Source organism: Hoplias malabaricus, chromosome 2, assembly GCF_029633855.1.
Source record: "Hoplias malabaricus isolate fHopMal1 chromosome 2, fHopMal1.hap1, whole genome shotgun sequence".
Taxonomy (NCBI): domain Eukaryota; kingdom Metazoa; phylum Chordata; class Actinopteri; order Characiformes; family Erythrinidae; genus Hoplias; species Hoplias malabaricus.
Window position 1 is genome coordinate 71,448,264 of NC_089801.1, and position 19,627 is coordinate 71,467,890.

Genomic DNA, 19,627 nt, shown 5'->3' on the forward strand with positions numbered 1-19,627 from the left:
TTAGCTTGTGTTAGTCATTGGTAACACAACTGTGACACGAGTGTTTGATGACTTGATGGAATGCTCTGGAAGAGCTACACGCGAGCTTAAGGTCACCATGCTCAATGATAAGTGTCAGAGAGGTATAAAGCCCCCATTGGGAAGCAGATGAACTGAACTTTCTAGAGAGAAAGTGAACCATACATTTTTTCATGATGAGTCTGGGTGGTGTTGGTGAGCCATTTGTAACTTGCAACTTGTAGTGAGAATGACCTCACTATCATTTTCATACCAACAGATCCTCACAGAAATGTTCCAGCATCAAGAATAACACCTTCCCAACAAAGTAGAAGCTGCTACTGCAGAAAAGGCAGACAAGTGATCAATTAATAATCAAAAGAATCAACATTTTGACTGACGGTAATAATTATTAATTCATTCATCTACAGTAAAAAGGTAATCACTGGATTCAACGTTTAAAAACCAAACTCTTACACACATTGATCCTGAGGTTGGGTTTGAACCCAGGATGTGAGAGACACCCAAATGTTGAGGCGCAGTGCCTCCCAATAGTGTTTCATGTTGAATCAATATATTCATTATTTATTAATATATATTTAATGAACATTTCTATCTTTGAGAGAGTATACTCTCCACAGTTTGACAGCTCTGTGTATTCCAGCTCTGCTTATCAACAGAACCCATTTTTGTGACTGTTAAGTGGTCTAGGTAGGTTAGAAATGTAAAACAAGGGATATGAAATATGATAATGAGCTCGATGGAAGACACAATGGGAGCACAAAACCCTTTTACCTTGATCCAGAAAAGACTTATTCAGAGACACCTCAAGTGTAATACAGTACATTCCAACACATCACCACTATCTAAAAAAAACCCACCTCTAATCTTCAGAATTGTGAATTTACAGAAGAGAGAATAGGGGTTTTAAAGCTGAAACAGAGAGTTTGCTAATGATAATAAAGTTACCCGTATATAAAGACTATTTCTAATGGAGGGCTTCATAAAGAGGATAAAGCAGGGGGATTCAAGCAGATTGACTGTCTGTGAGGAGTGTGGTGTGTTCTCCCTGTGTCTGTGTGGGTTTCCTCCAGGTGACTGTCTGTGAGGAGTGTGGTGTTCTCCCTGTGTCTGCGTGGGTTTTCTCCAGGTGACTGTCTGTGAGGAGTGTGGTGTGTTCTCCCTGTGTCTGCGTGGGTTTCCTCCAGGTGACTGTCTGTGAGGAGTGTGGAGTGTTCTCACTGTGTCTGCGTGGGTTTCCTCCAGGTGACTGTCTGTGAGGAGTGTGGTGTGTTCTCCCTGTGTCTGTGTGGGTTTCCTCCAGGTGACTGTCTGTGAGGAGTGTGGTGTTCTCCCTGTGTCTGCGTGGGTTTTCTCCAGGTGACTGTCTGTGAGGAGTGTGGTGTGTTCTCCCTGTGTCTGCGTGGGTTTCCTCCAGGTGACTGTCTGTGAGGAGTGTGGTGTGTTCTCCCTGTGTCTGCGTGGGTTTCCTTCAGGTGACTGTCTGTGAGGAGTGTGGAGTGTTCTCACTGTGTCTGCGTGGGTTTCCTCCAGGTGACTGTCTGTGAGGAGTGTGTTGTGTTCTCCCTGTGTCTGCGTGGGTTTCCTCCGGGTGACTGTCTGTGAGGAGTGTGGTGTGTTCTCCCTGTGTCTGCATGGGTTTCCTCCGGGTGACTGTCTGTGAGGAGTGTGGTGTGTTCTCTCTGTGTCTGCGTGGGTTTCCTCCAGGTGACTGTCTGTGAGGAGTGTGGTGTGTTCTCCCTGTGTCTGCATGGGTTTCCTCCGGGTGACTGTCTGTGAGGAGTGTGGTGTGTTCTCCCTGTGTCTGCGTGGGTTTCCTCCGGGTGACTGTCTGTGAGGAGTGTGGTGTGTTCTCCCTGTGTCTGCGTGGGTTTCCTCCGGGTGACTGTCTGTGAGGAGTGTGGTGTGTTCTCTCTGTGTCTGCATGGGTTTCCTCCGGGTGACTGTCTGTGAGGAGTTGGTGTGTTCTCCCTGTGTCTGCATGGGATTGAGTGAGACTCTATGTATGTACATCTATATACAGTACCCATCGAAAGTTGGACATACCCACTCAGGAAGGTTTTTCCTTGTTGTGGGCCAATTTCCACATATTGTGAATTTACAGTACCAGCCAAAAGTTTGGATGACATCCCATTCTATTGTTTTTTTCTTAGTTTTTTATTATTTTCTACATTGTAAATGAATGTGGAAGACATTGAACCTATGAAGGAACACATATGGAATTATGTAGTAAACAAAAGTGTTAAACCAAACCAGAACATGTTTTATACTTTGGATTCTTCAAAGTCGCCACCTTTTGCTTTGATGACAGCTTTGCTCACTCTCAGCATTCTCTCAGTCAGCTTCATGAGGTCGTCACCTGGAACGGTTTTCAGTGAACAGCTGTGGTCTCGTTAGTTTGTGGAACTGCTCGCCTTCTTAATGTGTTTGAGACTTGTGTTGTGCAGAGGTAGGGGCTGGTACACAGTTCTATACAGTGACCAATCCTATTCCACCAATGACTAATGAGATGTTGTGTTACTTTTGATGGGTACTGTATTTGAATTACAAGCCAGTTCCATGAAAAAAAAAAATAACAACAACTACAACAACAACAAAAAACCCTTGACTATATATAACAACTTGTACTTGGTGTAAAAATATTTCCATTCATTGCTTTTTTTGATTTGATTCTTTTGCCGGTGCACGCAACATTCAACATTAAAACTCTCCAGAAAGGTTTAAACTTTACTAGAAAACTCTGCGCTAACTTTTTACGTCTGATGTCGCTGAAAGGATGTTTAGGGGAATGGAAAGTGATTCCTACGGTTCTCATGCAGGATCCTTTGAGCCTTGTCTGCTTTTAAGAGTGTAGCCCCTGTAACTTCAGTAGCTATTTCATAATCCTTCAGCAGTTTAAAAATGCTCTTTTTGTGTAACAGCAGATGGCTTTTCAAATGCATTCAAATATATCATTGAATTCTCAAAGATGTTCTAGTGGCTCCAGCAGTCTTCAGCAGCACTGCTGTGTCTGATCCACTCATAACCATAAATTAACACTAATACAACCCCACCATCACCGCAACAGGTGGGGGTTCTATACATTAAAGAACCAGGTAAGAGGGGGCTAACAAACCATACAGAGGAACAGATGAACTACAGTCTGGAACTTTAGAAGTATAAAGTGATTCTTAATTTCTTACAATATATTTGACCTGTAATAACTCTTGGGTGTTAGCTCGTATGTATTTATATGATTACTTCTGATACCAGACTGTGCTTAGATGTGTAATGCCAATGCTTGGAGAAACAGAAGGTAATATCCTCTTGGTCCTAAGGTTCCCACACAGAAACCCTTACTTTTAAAGTGTGGAAAGAATATAAAGCTATTTCATAATCTCTTTCATGCTTAAAAATGCCTTTTTTTCACATTTGTCAATGATGAATGTAATATCATCTATATATGAATCAACACAGATTCTCAATGAACTACTGGAGGCTGTTTTTTTAGCCTCTCAGAAACCTGAACCCCTCCCCCACCACCCTACCCAGCCACCGGTCCTGATCCGGGGCAAGTTTTTGAACTGTCCGTGGCAAAGGCTCCTCCAGAGTTTGTATGTTCTTGGAGAGAGTGTTGCTGTCTCCTCGCTGATGCAACTTCTGCCGTCTGCCGGAGTTTCATCTCCTAATCGAGTGGGTATAAATAATAAAAGAGGGGGCCACAGCTTTGCCTGCGTGGTTATTGCCTGTCTGCCTGAGCTCAATAAAAGCAGGAGGAAATTACACTCAATCCCATTACCTGACTGTCTCTCTGAGCGTGCCGCCAACTTCCACACCCTACACCCAGAGTCGGAACTGAGCGAGTGAGCAAGAGAAGGAGAGAGAGAATGAAATGAAAGAGAATGCATTCACTACCCTTCAAAACCATGGATTCATATTTAAAAAGAAAAAAATAATATCAAATCAATGCAGCACATTCACTACTGTGCAAAACTCAGAGACCTTGCTTCATTCATTTCCAGTCAAGTCGAGCCTATGTACATCTACTGCATTTTTCAGCATCAGCAAAAATAAAAGCCTATATTCAACAGAAGGATCATTAAGAAACTTGGGCCCATAGTGTTGAGTCCTCTTCTCACAGAGGAAAGACCACCAGAGACACAAGCAGACCTTGATTTGGCGATGCAACAACTCTTGCATGGTTGTTTTGGGTTCCATGCTTTCTAAATTTGTTTAATATTTGTTTAACTTTTTCCTATGTAGTAGAATGTCCATCTTAGAATCAAACAAAACCTGAAAAGCCTGTGCTTAATGGCTGTTTTGACAGCCAAATTACATAAATGAAATGTGATGTCTGATTTTGCAGAGTACTACAATTATCTATATCATAGACCAGATGGAATCTGTTGAATAGATTCATTCATTCATTCATTCATTCATTATCTGTAACCCTTATCCAGTTCAGGGTCGCGGTGGGTCTGGAGACTACCTGGAATCATTGGGCGCAATGCGAGAATACACCCTGGAGGGGGCGCCAGTCACACTCACACATTCACACCTACGGACACTTTACGGATCCCAGTTGAATAGATATCGCATGTTATTTATGTCTAATTTTTTGCTTATTTTTGGAGAGTATCATGTATGGAGTCAAGTCAAACACAGCATGAACACATTTAGTGTAGTTGAATTAGGGCCACACAATTAACAGGGCGACTGAAGAGTGGTACTATGATGACTCCCTGCTCTTCAGTTGCCATGGTGACAGGAATGGCGTTAGCCAAATGGAGGCAGCTAGACTTTAAAAACAGAGCGAGGGAGAGAAAGAGAGAGGGAGAGAGAAAGAATTAGAGAAGGGGTGAGAGGACACACTCCTTCTCCGGGTAGAGCTGCCAAGTGTATTCTCTTTCAACACAATGGATGTAAACACGATGAGATTTACTCCCGAGCTAGAGACGAGCCCACCATGAGGAGGTAATTAAAATGATATGTACACACACTTAGAGCTGCATCTCATGTAGGCAAACACAAAGAGAAGCTCTGAGACGTTTTCATACAAACTGTAAATCCTTAGCTATTATAGAGTCTATAGCAGCGGTTCTCAAACAGGGATGTGTGGAAACCTCAACAGGGAAAGCTCAGTAGTTTTGTACTACTTAGTAACATCTACTATGAATGCTGTATTGGCAAGGCTTAATGATCATATTCATAAAGTAGTACGTGGCATACGTATACCATGCAAAGCCTGTAGCATAAACCTGTGTAATAGCTTATGATTAGTTACAATTCCATGCATATATTATTATTTTATAACACATTATAGGGCCTCTCTATAACAACAAAGGAGACCCAAAGTTTGTCATAGTTTGTTACTATGTGATGTGACAATAGGTGAGAGAAAGAAAGAGAGAGAGAGAGAGAGAGAGAGAGAGAGAGAGAGAGAGAGAGAGAGTCATATGCCCAATGTAAGACATGTTTCATGTTAATTTCACCAGCTTATTAAATGTGCTGTGAGAATGTCGTTCTTTCCAAGAACAAAACATGTTTCTACATTTCTGTTGGCTTTCTCTTAACTATGATCACCAGCCTTGAGCAATACTCAACCCAAATCACCAGAACTAGCTTGAACAAAGAAGTTTGAGGATCAGAGCTACCACAGTTAATGCTCAACTGAAAGTGTATAAAAGAGAATCTGTTCAATTCATTCTGTTCACAAGGCAAGGTGTACGATTTACTGCCTGTTTTTACACATTCCAGCTCAGATGCTACCCCAACTGCACACATTTACCTTATGAGTAGTGGATCCCACATTTTTCTGGAGTGTCCCTCTTTAGTAGATGAGGATATTTTAGACCTCCACTCCAACACACACACGCAGCTCATAAAGGTACATAGCTAAACACATTTAAAGTGAAATCCAAAGGCCATTTTTATTGTTTTTTTTTTTTGTCATAAAAAGTACAGGTAGTACATTAGATTCTTGAGACTTTAGCAAAATACGTGAGCTCTGAACTAAGGGTGTACTGACTCATTAAAATCACATACATCTTCAATGGTTTATGACTTCTTCAGCACTTACTTGCATGAGCTAATGATCCAATCGCCATTGAGAATAATCTCAAGTCTGAAAATGCTTGGCAAATGCTTGCCGTACACTATTACAAACATAAAAAATGCATTAGTGAATAATACAAATGGATTATACCCCATTAAAGTCAACATAAGTAAATAATGGAAGCCTCTTTGGCTGTGAAAATATAGCATGTATCACATGGAGCACTGTTTCTACGGTTAGTCAGTTCACAAAATGTCTTTATAACTCACTCAAGTCAACAGATCCCTCCAATTCCCTTGGTTCTTTGGTCTGTCTTGGTCTCTCCTTCACTGTCTCTCTGTCTTATTTGGCGAGACGTAAATGTGAGGCGTGCAGACTCCCGCCCACACATTATAGCCAGCATCTGCGACAGCACTTTTCAAGTCCGGCCTCACAGCTGAACGCAGCGTGTAGCTTAAGCACTGCAGCATTCCCAAGATGTCTAGCACAGTTTTTTTACAGGGCGGACTTTTGCATTTAGAAAAATAAATAAATAAATAAATAACTAAATGTAAAAAAATGAGTAAAATTATATGGAACACACCCCTACGCTCACTCTCTCTCCCTCTCTCTCTCACATCATCATCCCAAAGTCAGTTTTAAGTCACGGAAAGTTGTCTAAAGCAGTTAGGTTTGGAGTTGTGGGCTCAAAGCTACATTTTGCCACAGTGTTAGCACAGTTAAGAAGCAGGAATCATTTCTGACAATTGCTTACAAGCAATAAAGAGCACTCAGCATTAGAACCCCAACCCCCCCCACCACCCACCCACCCACACACACACACACACACACACACACACACAAAACCCAGTCCTGTTTTATATGAAGTGCTTATAATTACACATTAATAATAAATGCAATAACAATGTAACCACCAGTGATGCACTCACTGTTACAGATGGATTACAGTTATGATTACACTTTTGGATTAAAGTGGATCGATCACAGTAGTAATTACACAAGGATAGTTACTACATATTTAAATATAAATACATGATTATAAAAACATTATATGACACATTATAAGATGATAAATGTTTATATATAAACTAAACTTTATATAAAACTATGCCGTTATTAGACACAATATAAAGTGGGACCAAAAACTGTATGATGCCATACTGCATTAATAAAACATATCACTGAAATAGCAACACAGCAGCTTGAATGAAGAAAGTAACCAACAAAGGTTGTAGTGTTGGGATTTTCTTGAAAGTGCATGACTAAAAGGGCTTTCAGAGCCTCATTTGATCCTTTTCCTAGAGCATTCTGAGACCTGCTTCGAGCTCAAAATTCTTTAAAAAAACAACCATCGTCCAAAGGAACCCTTGTATCTACAGAAGACGTTTGATCACAATCAGAACAAGTCCAAACACAAGCTGCTAAAGACCTACGGCTTTGTGTCAGGTCACAGGCTGCTGCTTTTTAAGGTTCAATTAAGTCATTTGTGCCACCAAAGGGTAGCAAGCAATATTTGATATTATTTATAGTTTTATGGTTTTATTTTCTATAAACTCACCTTAGGTAAGAATCAACTTGCTTTGCAGTTCCTGAAGGACCCTGTTCGTGCTCCATAAAGTCTTTCATCTGGGGCAATACATATTTGCGACACAGGATCTCTGAAACATCCAGGCCACTAGGTGTCAGTGTAACATCTGTTTCAAAACATAAAGGAGAATCATTGGCAAAAATGACTGATTGCACGTTTAAGAGAGCTGTGGATGTGGAACTCGACGGATGGTATTTTCAATCGCTTCCTTTAACTTCAGAGCTAATGAAGCATGTTTTTTGAGGTACATGAAATGTTTGCATAGAGAGAAAAGAAAAAAAAAAATGTCAGAAATGTGCATCTTCTCCAGTGGTGCCCTGTAACGGATCATTTAGCGTATTGTGAGACACAAACACTCTGTCGAATCTCCAACAACCCTCCAGGGTGTTGTACCATGAAAACAGAATTTATGAGTGAAGGTAATTGGAATATTCATTGCTGTGTATTTAAATGACACCATCTTTGACTCTAGCCTGTAGTAGCCCCACTCACAGGGTTGGAAACACTCTTCACACTTCTTCGATAGTTTTCAAAATATGAATGTGTAAAAATGATCATCAGTTTCAGTTTAGATCACTTCCACACTCACTCACTCACATTTCACACAATGCAGTGTCCTTCTTGTCATGTAGAACCCCAATTATGGTCAATCAGAGTGTGGGAAATGTCTGTTTGTCACTGATCAACTTGCACTATGACATAACCAGCCTCCTGAAGGCTTGAGTATCTCTTGGGACTCCAAAACTTGAAAGGTTGGAATACCAACAACCCGGAGGCCTTGCCCTTAAGCAAGGGAATATCTTGCACCCTGCGGAAGCTGTACACCAACACTCTTATCCAATTGGGTTCATTTACCACCTCTGGATGTTCCAAAATAACAGCCCTCTTTCAAGTTTCTAGGTTTCAGGTATTCCTTGGTGTCTGAGGGTCTGGGCCTGTGGTAGCAAATTCACACCACTGATACCACACTGTTGTGTCACTGATTAATAACTTTAACTACCTTAACTGTTACATAAAGCTTCCATTATCTGTGTAGCATGTGATTTCTTCACGTTCTCATTACAGATGTATAATGGATTTTAGAGCAGATGACTCAAGTCTGGTTAGAGACGCCTGGGCAGTTTGTTCATTCATTCTTTCTTTCCTTCTTTCTTTCTTAAACACTTCTGAGCCCTGAGTATATCGTCAAGACCTGAGATTGACTTCATTTTCCTCCCTCTCTAGACCTAGAGTGCAGCGTCTGACCTTTTACTGTTGGTAATTATTTAATATCAGTCATTGAAAATACCCGGGTTGACCATTTATTTGCATAATGCTCTCTGCAGATTTCTTAACCTATGTGCCTAATCAGACGGAATAAAATGTTCTTGGGAGTTCTGAGAGGTATTTAACTAACTCTATTCTCTGTACATCCATCGGCCTTTTGTACGCTTATATAGCCTCGCCGCTAAAATTACAGAGCTACGTGCAGTTACACTCCACTTTCTCCTCCTATCAAGGGAAATCGTTTCAATTTGCGGGTTACTATTAATAAAAGTGGCTATGTAACATTAACCATTTAAAAGCCAATGTCCATAGCCTCTCATCAGCATTACTATGTCGCTTTGTATGTAGCATGTGTCTTGGTAAGTGCACACATGAAGCCTATGATATTGTCACTCTACAAATAAAAAAAACATGTGTCTCCAAAGTAGTAACTTATATGAGAAGGAAAATACTACTGCAATTTCAAATGAAGTGAATGTACGAAGATTTTATTCCAAGTAAATTTGGAGCATTTCTTATTGATCCATTCTTCATAATGTGAAGGATGGCCATGTTCAACTGATGTAGTAAACCAAGGCCGTAGATTTGTTCTTGACATAGGTGGAGACCTATGAATGACTATTGGCTGTTTTCTTTTGGTAGTTTCCTATTTGCTCTGTGATAAAACAATAAATAATTGATATACCACATATGCTATTCTACTTTATTTTAAATTATTCTGAATAACAATTAAAAATGTAACTAATTAATTATACAGTGCTCAATTAATGTTTAACTGATGACTGATAAATAAGTTGGCAGCTTGTTGTGCAGTTAATTTCCGAATCATGCTATTCATATCTACAGATGATTTCAGGCTGTTGTATGCTGCGTGCCAAAGCCTAGCATTGCCATTAATGTTATTATGATGGACTCATTTCTTTAGCAAACTTGACTTTAAGTGACTTACACGTTTCTTTAAAAAATAGCTCCTTATGTTCACCTTCTTCTTTTTTGCTGTTATCCTCATTCGCTTGTGTCACCCACGCTGCACCTGAGTCTTGTACAGTAAGTCTCAGCTATGACTGGAAAGGTTTCCTTCCGCTTTTGGCGTTGCACACAACCAAATGTAGCTACAGATTCTCGGGTGACAGCAGGGAAAGGCACAGCCAATCACACTGGCCATATGGCAGGACTAGAGTAGGGAATGTAATTTAATCCTTTCTGTACCACTAGGTTAATGAGACATTGACAGATCATTGCTTGATATTGGTGGGCACACGCCACCTCCTTCCATACTAATGCTACGCCCTTGTAGTAAACTAAGAAACAGTTATTTGCAGAATCAAGAAAATAAGACCTTAACTTTGGAAACCAAGGGCAGCTAGAAGAGCAGACCCTGGTGAAAACCCTAAAGGAGATTGGTTCTTAAGAGCAACAAAACAGCAAAGAAAAAATGAATCATTTACAATATGTTTTTGTGATATGTGCAATACAAAGTGAAGTTGTAAACACACATTCCATTCCATTAATGACAGTGGACAGCAAACGGGACCTACCACCTTTTAATTCATCTTTGCAATACCGTCCTATACTGCATTATATGTATTATTATATTACTGTACAATATTGCAAATACCTGTTGTTAACACTGTAGGCCCCATTGCGGTGGTGTTTACAGCTAGCTCTCCACTGTGGTTAATGACCTCCACAGCTCTGGGGAAGAAGCCGTTTGTTCTGGCTTTGTTTTGATGGCCCTGTATCTTCTACCTGAGGGCAGTGGCTAGGAAAGCTGATGTCCAAGCTGAGAGGGGTCAGCTATGCTCCTGCCATACAGTAAAGACACAGTGGCAGCATTGAGAAAAGCATGAAGGTAGTGAGAGGCGGTAACATGAGTCATCGGTGTCACCGTGGTTGTTCTTTCCAGAGCAGCCTTTCTCTAAAGACCCTCCCACGGTCCGTCTCTCGTCAGGTTCTTGTCAAAACGCTGCGGAAGCGGAATAAACAAGCCACCGTGATTGGAATGGTGAAGACATCTGTGTCGCATTTGGGGAGCTTCCCTGACTCCTAGACGCACTGCTTATAGCAGCTGCTGCTTACTGCTGATCTGAGACCTCTGTGTGCTCTGCACTGGGTTCTGTATTTCCAGCAACGACTAGGAGTTGGAGAACGGGTAGCAGTCCTAGATCAGTGCTAAAGGACGGCTTGCATCAGCACTTAAAGCTGATCCAACCGTGGTGCTTTGGTGTATTATTTATTGCAGGGATGAGTGTGCCGGTGTGAGACACGGCAAGCTACACAGCTGGGAGTGAAGGTACGTTAAATGTGTGAGAAAAGAACATGGATTTGTATGGTTTTCTATATGTGTACAGTCTTTAAAAAAATCCTCAAAGGGATTTCAAACTAGTTTATTACATATAGTAAGTCAGAGGTCCTTCTATGCACCAAATAACCCCTTAAAGAAACCCCAAACCCTGAGAAATTGCTTTATTAGTTTTGCTGTTCAAATTACTTTTACTAATGAACTGAAACATGTTACACATGGTCAGAAGGACATATTTACACATTTAATCTCATATCTGTGAATTGTTGGGACATTAGACCGAATCCCATTCATTTTGTGGAGACTTACAATTAGCGTGTCTGGACAGTAACCCTAACTCAATATTAAAACATTGTGGGGACCAGCCGGCGGTCTGCTCAAGGAGTGTTAAATCCTGCCCTGATGGTTCACCCTATGGCAGTCCTGTTCATGTTCAGCAGAGAGGGTGCTGTGGCTGAGGAAGGTGAACCAGACCGGATTAATGTCTATTTAGGCCTTGTACTGATTACTTTGCTCATACACAAATGTGGCATTCCTTATTGGTCCAGCTGTGCTAGGTCAAACATAACTGCTGCAAGCAGTGTCATGCTAACTGGGCTCACCCCTCTTTTGCTCAGTTTTTTGAGCACGAATGACATTTGCAGGCATGCGGGGCGCGTCACAATCGGTTGTCGGAGAGTTTTCGGGGAAATGCGTGTTATTTAGCCAAACCCTTGGTCATGCAATTTATAGTAAATAGAAGGTGACAGCTAGGTCACCGAAGGTGTTGGGGGAAGCGGCGTGAAGGTAAATGCCACAGCTTTAACGGCACTTTGGCCTCCCGCCACACTGTCTCTGCCCTCAGCCTGCAGAAATAAAGCTGAACAAATGGCTGACATTTTCCTCCATTTGTTTCCCCTGCCCTCTTCCTAAACCACAACACGGGTAATTAGAAAAGGCTAACAGCGTTATAGCTGTTGCAATAGCAGTGTAGCTTCTCGTTAGCCCTTAGAGGGCTAGTTATTATTGTTGTTTTGCTGTACTGTTAAAAAGGGCATGCTGGCGTTAAACAAGAGGCATGTTATTTCTTGTTATGCAGTTCTCAGTTTTGCAGCATTAGAGACATTAGCTTCATGGAATTCTAATCCTCAAACTACAATACCCATCATGCATTAGGCAAATACATGTGGCATCAACAAATCTTATAAGAATATATAAGATATATTTTGAACATACATTTTTTTTATTGAACACAGACAAGAATAGCTGTTAGCTTGTTAGCTTTAGCTTTTATTTTGTTGCCATCAGTCATTTCTGTCTGTTATATATTCCCTTTTCTTTATGGTACACACTCAGAAAGACTGTCACTGTGGTGGTCCCCTCAAGGGTACATATTTGGTACTTTATTTAATTGCTTTTAGTTAGTTAGTTTTACTTAACAATCTCCAATGTTCCATAGCATTAGTATTAGCTGCTTGCATACTTTCTCCTTTCACCATCATATGATCCCCCAAAACTCCACTTCAAAGCAGCCCCCCCACCCCCACCCCCACAAGATATGTCAGCAGAAGGTTTTTTCCTTAGTCTTTTCACCAGAAACAAATGCAACAACACTTCAGAATATGAGTAAGCATGTTTACAACAGATGTAGCAATAGCTAAATTGTTCTTATTACCCAGGGTGTCCTTAAAAGCACTTTCACATATACCTTAGCTCACATATTCCCAACTCCGTCCCTTCTTTTTATTTTTATAGCAAAAATATAATGGAATTTTATTTTCATTACTGTTAACAGAGGCAAAAATTGCCATAGTTTTTATTTCATAAAATGTAGCTATCAGACTAATATAAAGTTTAATAGAACTTCTAAAAAAAACACATGACAACAAGAATGTGTTTGCATTTTTTATATAGAATTTGTATAGTTTTGTAGAGTAGACTCTTTGTAGATAGATTGTGACAGTGAAAATGTTGTGACCTTAATGCAATTTTCAATGACAATCACTTATCATTTCCTATTGTTGAAAGGATACATTGAATGCACTGTGTAAGAGGATGCTCAAAGCATTCAGGTCTTGTGGTGGTTTGTGAATGCATAAATCTTAGTGCCCTTAAACACATTCACTTGTCTGTTCAGCCTTAAGCAAGATTTATTACATACTTTTTACAATAATGACTTGGGCTATTTGGGTGACTATTGGTTTCAAGTGTTCATTAGCAACATTAGCATCACAGATTTTGTTCTAAATTTACAAATCAAAATTCTGACTCCAAACATGTCTTGGCTGAATGACTGCATATGGGTTCAGGAGGAACTTTGTACAATTGATTTTTCACAGAACTGTTCCTTTATTTGTACAGCATACTACTTGGGTCAAGTTTTTAAGCAAAATAACAGGAGCTATTGGAGTGGAAGCTGCCTGTCACTGCCAGCAGTCCTGGCCCTTGTCAGTCATGGAACTAAATATATATATATATATATATATATATATATATATATATATATATATATATATATATATATATATATATATATATATTTAAAAGCCCGACCACAACAAGTCTCCATGAGACAATTGTTTCTGAGATGTCATTTTTAACTTGTCACTGTGCCCTGGTGATGCAATATTTATGAGTTTTACTCAGCACTTGAAGAGCCCAGAGTTGTCAACAGAGGTTCAAAGGCGATGGAGCTGTGTGGTCCCTTCTCCCGAGCAACTGAAGCTGACAGACTCAAAGGGCAGAGAGTGGTGCCTTCAGCCAATCACCGACTCTCAGAGAGGGGCTCCAGGGGGTGGGCTTGGCCATGGAGAGTTCTATTTCTACTGCAACAAGCTGTGTCTTGTACGATTTCCATGTTACATCTTATAATAAATAAATAATATTCAGCAATCTGCCATTTTCTCCCTTTCTTCATGTTATAAAGCAGCCATTACACTGAAACCTAGAAGTCTGCTTGTGTCAGAGGTTGGGTACTTAACCTGTTTTCAACATGGCTGCCCCCATGTTGGGTGGAGGAGGTTCCTCTATGTTGCATAACCACATCCTTCTCCGTCTTGTGAGCTGCACTTTCAGTTTTTGCAGCTTAAGCTCATCATACTCAAAGCCAAAGCCCCCCAGCATTGAGCTATTGAGCAGTGGAACTGCTTTGGAGAACTGCTGGGATGAGTTTGAATGGCATTTGTGATTCAGAACTGATTATTTAACATCAGTACATGACCTCACTCACGCTCTCATGGCTGATGACATCATCAAATCCTCACAGCAATGTTCCAAAAGTGTAATAAAAGCCTCCCCAAAAGAGTAAAAGCTGTTACTGCAACACTCAGTACACACTTACTGTGTATAGACTTTATTTCTGAAGAAATATCGGATGAGCACATGTCCAGAAACTTTTGGCCACATGAACAAGAAGGAAATAATCACGTAGACTGGACACTAATCATATGAAGCAACCTGTGGGTCAGCGTTCCATCACTGCTCTTACATAAGAGGAACACTTCACCTGTGAGTTCTGCTCTACCCTAAGACTCCTGTTAGAAGCCTGTTAAAGGAGAAGGCCATCAAGGTTTTACAATTTCTGCATTATTAAAGCCATAGATGTGAACAAAATCATCCCGCGTGAAACAGTCTCTCACAGAGACACTAGAGCGGCTGTGTTTTCACAAACGTAGAGTCAGGACCCAGACGTCTGCTGCTGTAAGTCACATAACAGAAGGTTATTACAGTACATGGCCATGACCATGAGACACATTTACAGTAGTTTTCAGATAAACTTAATGTGTACAAATCAGTTTTAACCCTTTAAAGCCTGACACATGAATTAATAATACAATAAAGCTGATTTTTTTTGGGGAGAATCACACATTATGTGGCCCTTTAACAAACAGAAACACTAAGCGGATGAGAAATACTGCTCCAGAGGTCTTTGACCTATGAGTTCTCTATTCTTCTCTCACCAAAACCACAAAGGCTCTTTTTTGTTGATCTGCACAGCCGTGTTTCCATATTTAGAGGAACTACGGTTGTTTCTGTTACTGTCTGAACCTTGGCTTGAGGTATGAGGTCATTCAACTTCTCATACTCCTCTGTATCATCATCTTCTTCCTCTGTCTCACAAAATCTATGTCGACAACTGAGACCCCACATTTGCACACAAAGGCTTTCGGAAAACTAAAAATTCATTTTTGTTTCATATGAAAAATGGTAATATTTTCTAAATGTGTTTTGCTGCTGTAAAGAACAGATTTAATTTTCTGAATATTTATTATAATTAATGAGCATTTGACAGGTAGAGTACACTACAGCTATGAAATGGAACAAAAGCACTTTACTACAAGCAACATCATAAAAATCATACCTGGAATTGCTTTGGTTTATCAAACAAGTAGCCTTCAGATTTCCTCCTGTCTTTTCATGGCGATTGCAACAATGTAATGTTCATTCACTTCATTCAGCTGAGAACTCAGAACCCTCGCCCTAAAAGGATGGATTTTTTTTTGGTTTTTCTCTTCATTTGATGATGAAAGGGCCATCTCCAAAGATCATGTCTCATATTTGATACGTTTGAATTTAAAGGGTTAAAGCATTATGTAATGCATAATTCAGACTTTCTCTTTTGTCATTTTATGGTTGCTGTAATGTATTTGTTAAAAAGAATAATTGTAATATTACAAAAAATAAATAAATAAAAGTAAAAAAACTACAACTAAAAGTATCTATGAACACACTACATTCACAATCGCTAACAGAGAAATGGCCATGTTTTAAATCGTCTAAATCAAAACTCACGTGTACTTTTGGATATAACGTTATCCCACGAACAGAACAAATCAATGCACATGTTTTTGCTGTGCTTATGATGGAACTCATAATGAATGCTGTGACAAATGTGTTCTTCTTGCTTGCCATTTTCGATTTTTTAAATTTTTTAAAAGCACTTGTGTTCAGTAAAATGACAGTTGTTATATTTAATACTATGCAACAGTTACCATACACTCTCAGAAGAAAAAGTACAGTAGAGGTACATTATTCATTCATTCATTCATTCATTATCTGTAACCCTTATCCAGTTCAGGGTTGCGGTGGGTCCAGAGCCTACCTGGAATCATTAGGCACAAGGTGGGAATACACCCTGGAGGGGGCACCAGTCCTTCACAGGGCAACACAGACACACACACATTCACTCACACACTCACACCTACGGACACTTTTGAGTCACCAATCCACCTGTGTTTTTGGACAGTGGGAGGAAAACCGGAACACCCGGAGGAAACCCACACAGACACAGGGAGAACACACCACACTCCTCACAGACAGTCACCCGGAGGAAACCCACACAGACACAGGGAGAACACACCACACTCCTCACAGACAGTCAACCGGAGGAAACCCACGTAGACACAGAGAGAACACACCACACTCCTCACAGACAGTCACCTGGAGGAAACCCACACAGACACAGGGAGAACACACCACACTCCTCACAGACAGTCACCCGGAGGAAACCCACACAGACACAGGGAGAACACACCACACTCCTCACAGACAGTCACTCGGAGTGGGACTCGAACACACAGCCTCCAGGTCCCTGGAGCTGTGTGACTGCGACACCTACCTGCTGCGCAACCGTGCCACCTCTGAGGTACATTATTGGTCACTAAATATAAAAACAGTGTAAATGTACCTTAAACAGCCCAGTTTAGTTCCATAAATGTATATTATTTTCTTTTCTCCAGAAGGTGAATATTTGTAATCTTTCATTATAGAAATGTGAAAAATAAAACCACATAATATTATAAGTCTGGAGTTGAAATGGGGGCAGTTTTAAAATCTTAAATTATAATAGAACAAGGTACAATTATGTTCCTTTATTAAAGGTATGAATATGTACCCTTGAGGGTACCACCACAGTGATAGTTTTTCTGACAGTGTACGATGACAAAAAGCGGGGGATTGGAATTTTTTAATTACAATGATGATATCTTACACCAAGAGAATTAAAACCTTGTAGTTGTTCACCTAATAATTAACAGCAGTTATTACACTACATGGTTATGAACACAGGACACTGCTTGACGATAGTTTTCACTTAATATTTGGAGCTAGAATGTATTTTTTAATCACTGAGGCAGGTGAATGTCACCCTGAATTGACATAGGTGGTGGATTTTTCTCAAGGCACTCATTGCTTGTGAGCATTTCTGAACTGTGCTTTCCAGCTGATCTTTGATTGCTATGATTTCACTGACAGAGTACTGGAATAAAAGCGCCCACCACCCATTAGTGTGATCAACACATGGCTTTGGAGTCACTGACTCCACCCACTTTACGTCATCATGTGAATAACATTCGGCTGCTTTGTTGTGTCGCGTTGTGTTGAAAGCAAGGTGACGAGCATTGGGCTGAAGGATGAGGAGGGGGAGAGCCATCTTACCCTCCCAGACAGCAATGTCAAACGTGTTGTGCTGGATTCTGTAGCAGACCACACCATACAAAGTGCCCTAGCTGCAATCAAGACTCAAGAACAACCTATAATTAGCCTCATTGCTCCAGAGCCAAACAGCTTCAGACACACAAAATATCTTCGCTGATTGGCTGCTTTCGGAGCATGCACTTCTATCGCTGTCCCTGTGACATCACAATCATGGGGAATTCAAAAAGGTCTTAAATTCAGGTTGATATGCTGGGACAGCAGCTCCATGGTATGCTTCAACATATGAGTTGTAGCACCTCAGAATGACCTGGGACGGAGCCCATTAAAAAAAGAAATGCGGCAAAACCGTAAAAGTGGCAATCTGGCTAAATATGTTCCTAATAAGCCTGTAATATACGAGCTGCGCTATTCTCCAGGCCCATTGTTTTATAAGCCTGAGCTGGATCGATGATTTATCGGCTGCTGTTAATGTAGGTTAAATTACAGCAGAGGTTAATGACGTGGCTCATGTTGCTGTGTAATGACGTGCCCTTCATCCTGGGTGGAGTTCTGAGGCCTGGAAAATGGGTTACATTTCTCCAAAGTCACCCTCGCAAATGGTGCTCCTACTGTCTCTGTAGTGATAATGAAATGCTTATTGGAGAGGCAGTGTGTGTTAGGGAGAGGGAAGCTTCCAGTACACACACACAAACACACGCACACACACACACACACACACACACCCAGGTGGGAGTTGATGAGTGCATGGGAAATATCTGCATACACGGAAGCTATGGAACTATCATTTCTTGCTTCATTGCCTGGGAGCAGCGAGGGAGTGCTAGCGCAGCCAACTGGAAAGTGTTCTATAAGCAAGCAGACAGTGTGTGTGTGTGTGTGTGTGTGTGGGTGTGAGTAAGTGTGTGGTTTTGACATTTATTGCATATTGTGTATATAAACTTTTGGGGAACTCTAGTGCCTGTTTCTAATTTAGAAATCTGGTTTGCAGTATTTGAAAAAATATTGGAAAATATTTTAACTGGACCATATCACTACTGCAGATTCACAACTCACAATCTCACAACTCCAGGGCCCTAGGGGTGGGTTCAATTACTGTTTCCTAATAGTGGACTTGACAGAAAAGCTCCAGAGTGCCTTGGAATATAATCTGTTCTCATCGACGTGCATTTGAGCTTAAAATGGTTGTTGCCTTCCCCCCGTAAACTCAGCCTTTTGACGTGTTTTATAGACACTGACACTGCTGTAGTTTTCCACTCAAGACGAAAAAGAAAAATGAATATGCATGCTATGTTATGAGAACAGATGTGATGGGACCTTTATAAAAGGCCCCCTAAATTGCCATCTATGTTGGTTTAAAACATTATTTCTTAACGCCTTAAAAGTGGTTTAGTTATAACTCTACACCTTCACCTACATTTTTGCACGATGCCTGAAACGGATGGGCTGTGAACTGGGAGGATTTTCAGTGGGAGATTAATTCAGATGAACCTTCACATTCAGAGATTGATGAAATTCATTGTCACCGCTAATAGAGGCATCAATTTCCCTTCTTTTCAAACTGTTACAATAACAAAACACATGGAAACTGCTTTGAAGTTTCCACTAGGACCAAATCCATTTTCCACACAAACAAAGAACTGAAATAATAAATAAATAAATATATAAATAAATAAGATAAAAAAAAAGGACTTGGGAATTGGTCTTTAGAATATGCAAATGACCCCAAAAATAAATAAATAAGAATGCTAAGGCTAAGCAGAATGTGTGGTTGCCCATAAATATGCATTACAAAACAAACAGCTAATGTATTATATATACATGGTATGGCCCATTTAATTCAACAGAGTAGCAATGCAAATGAAGCTATACATGAACAAGGTGTTGCAAAGTTTAGCTGCCACACAACCACCCCCAAACACACACACACACACACACACACACACACACACACACAAAGAGAGAAAGAGTAAGATAAGTGTGAGTTTTATCTCTACCGTCCTTCCCC

At 40.5% G+C, this 19,627-nt stretch overlaps 1 protein-coding gene across 1 annotated transcript in view; it reads left to right on the top strand.

Annotated features, from left to right (window-relative positions):
- Window positions 1-19,627, top strand: part of sorcs3a (sortilin related VPS10 domain containing receptor 3a) — a 309,782-nt gene that overhangs the window by 16,914 nt on the left and 273,241 nt on the right. The gene's annotated exons all lie outside the window — the stretch shown is intronic.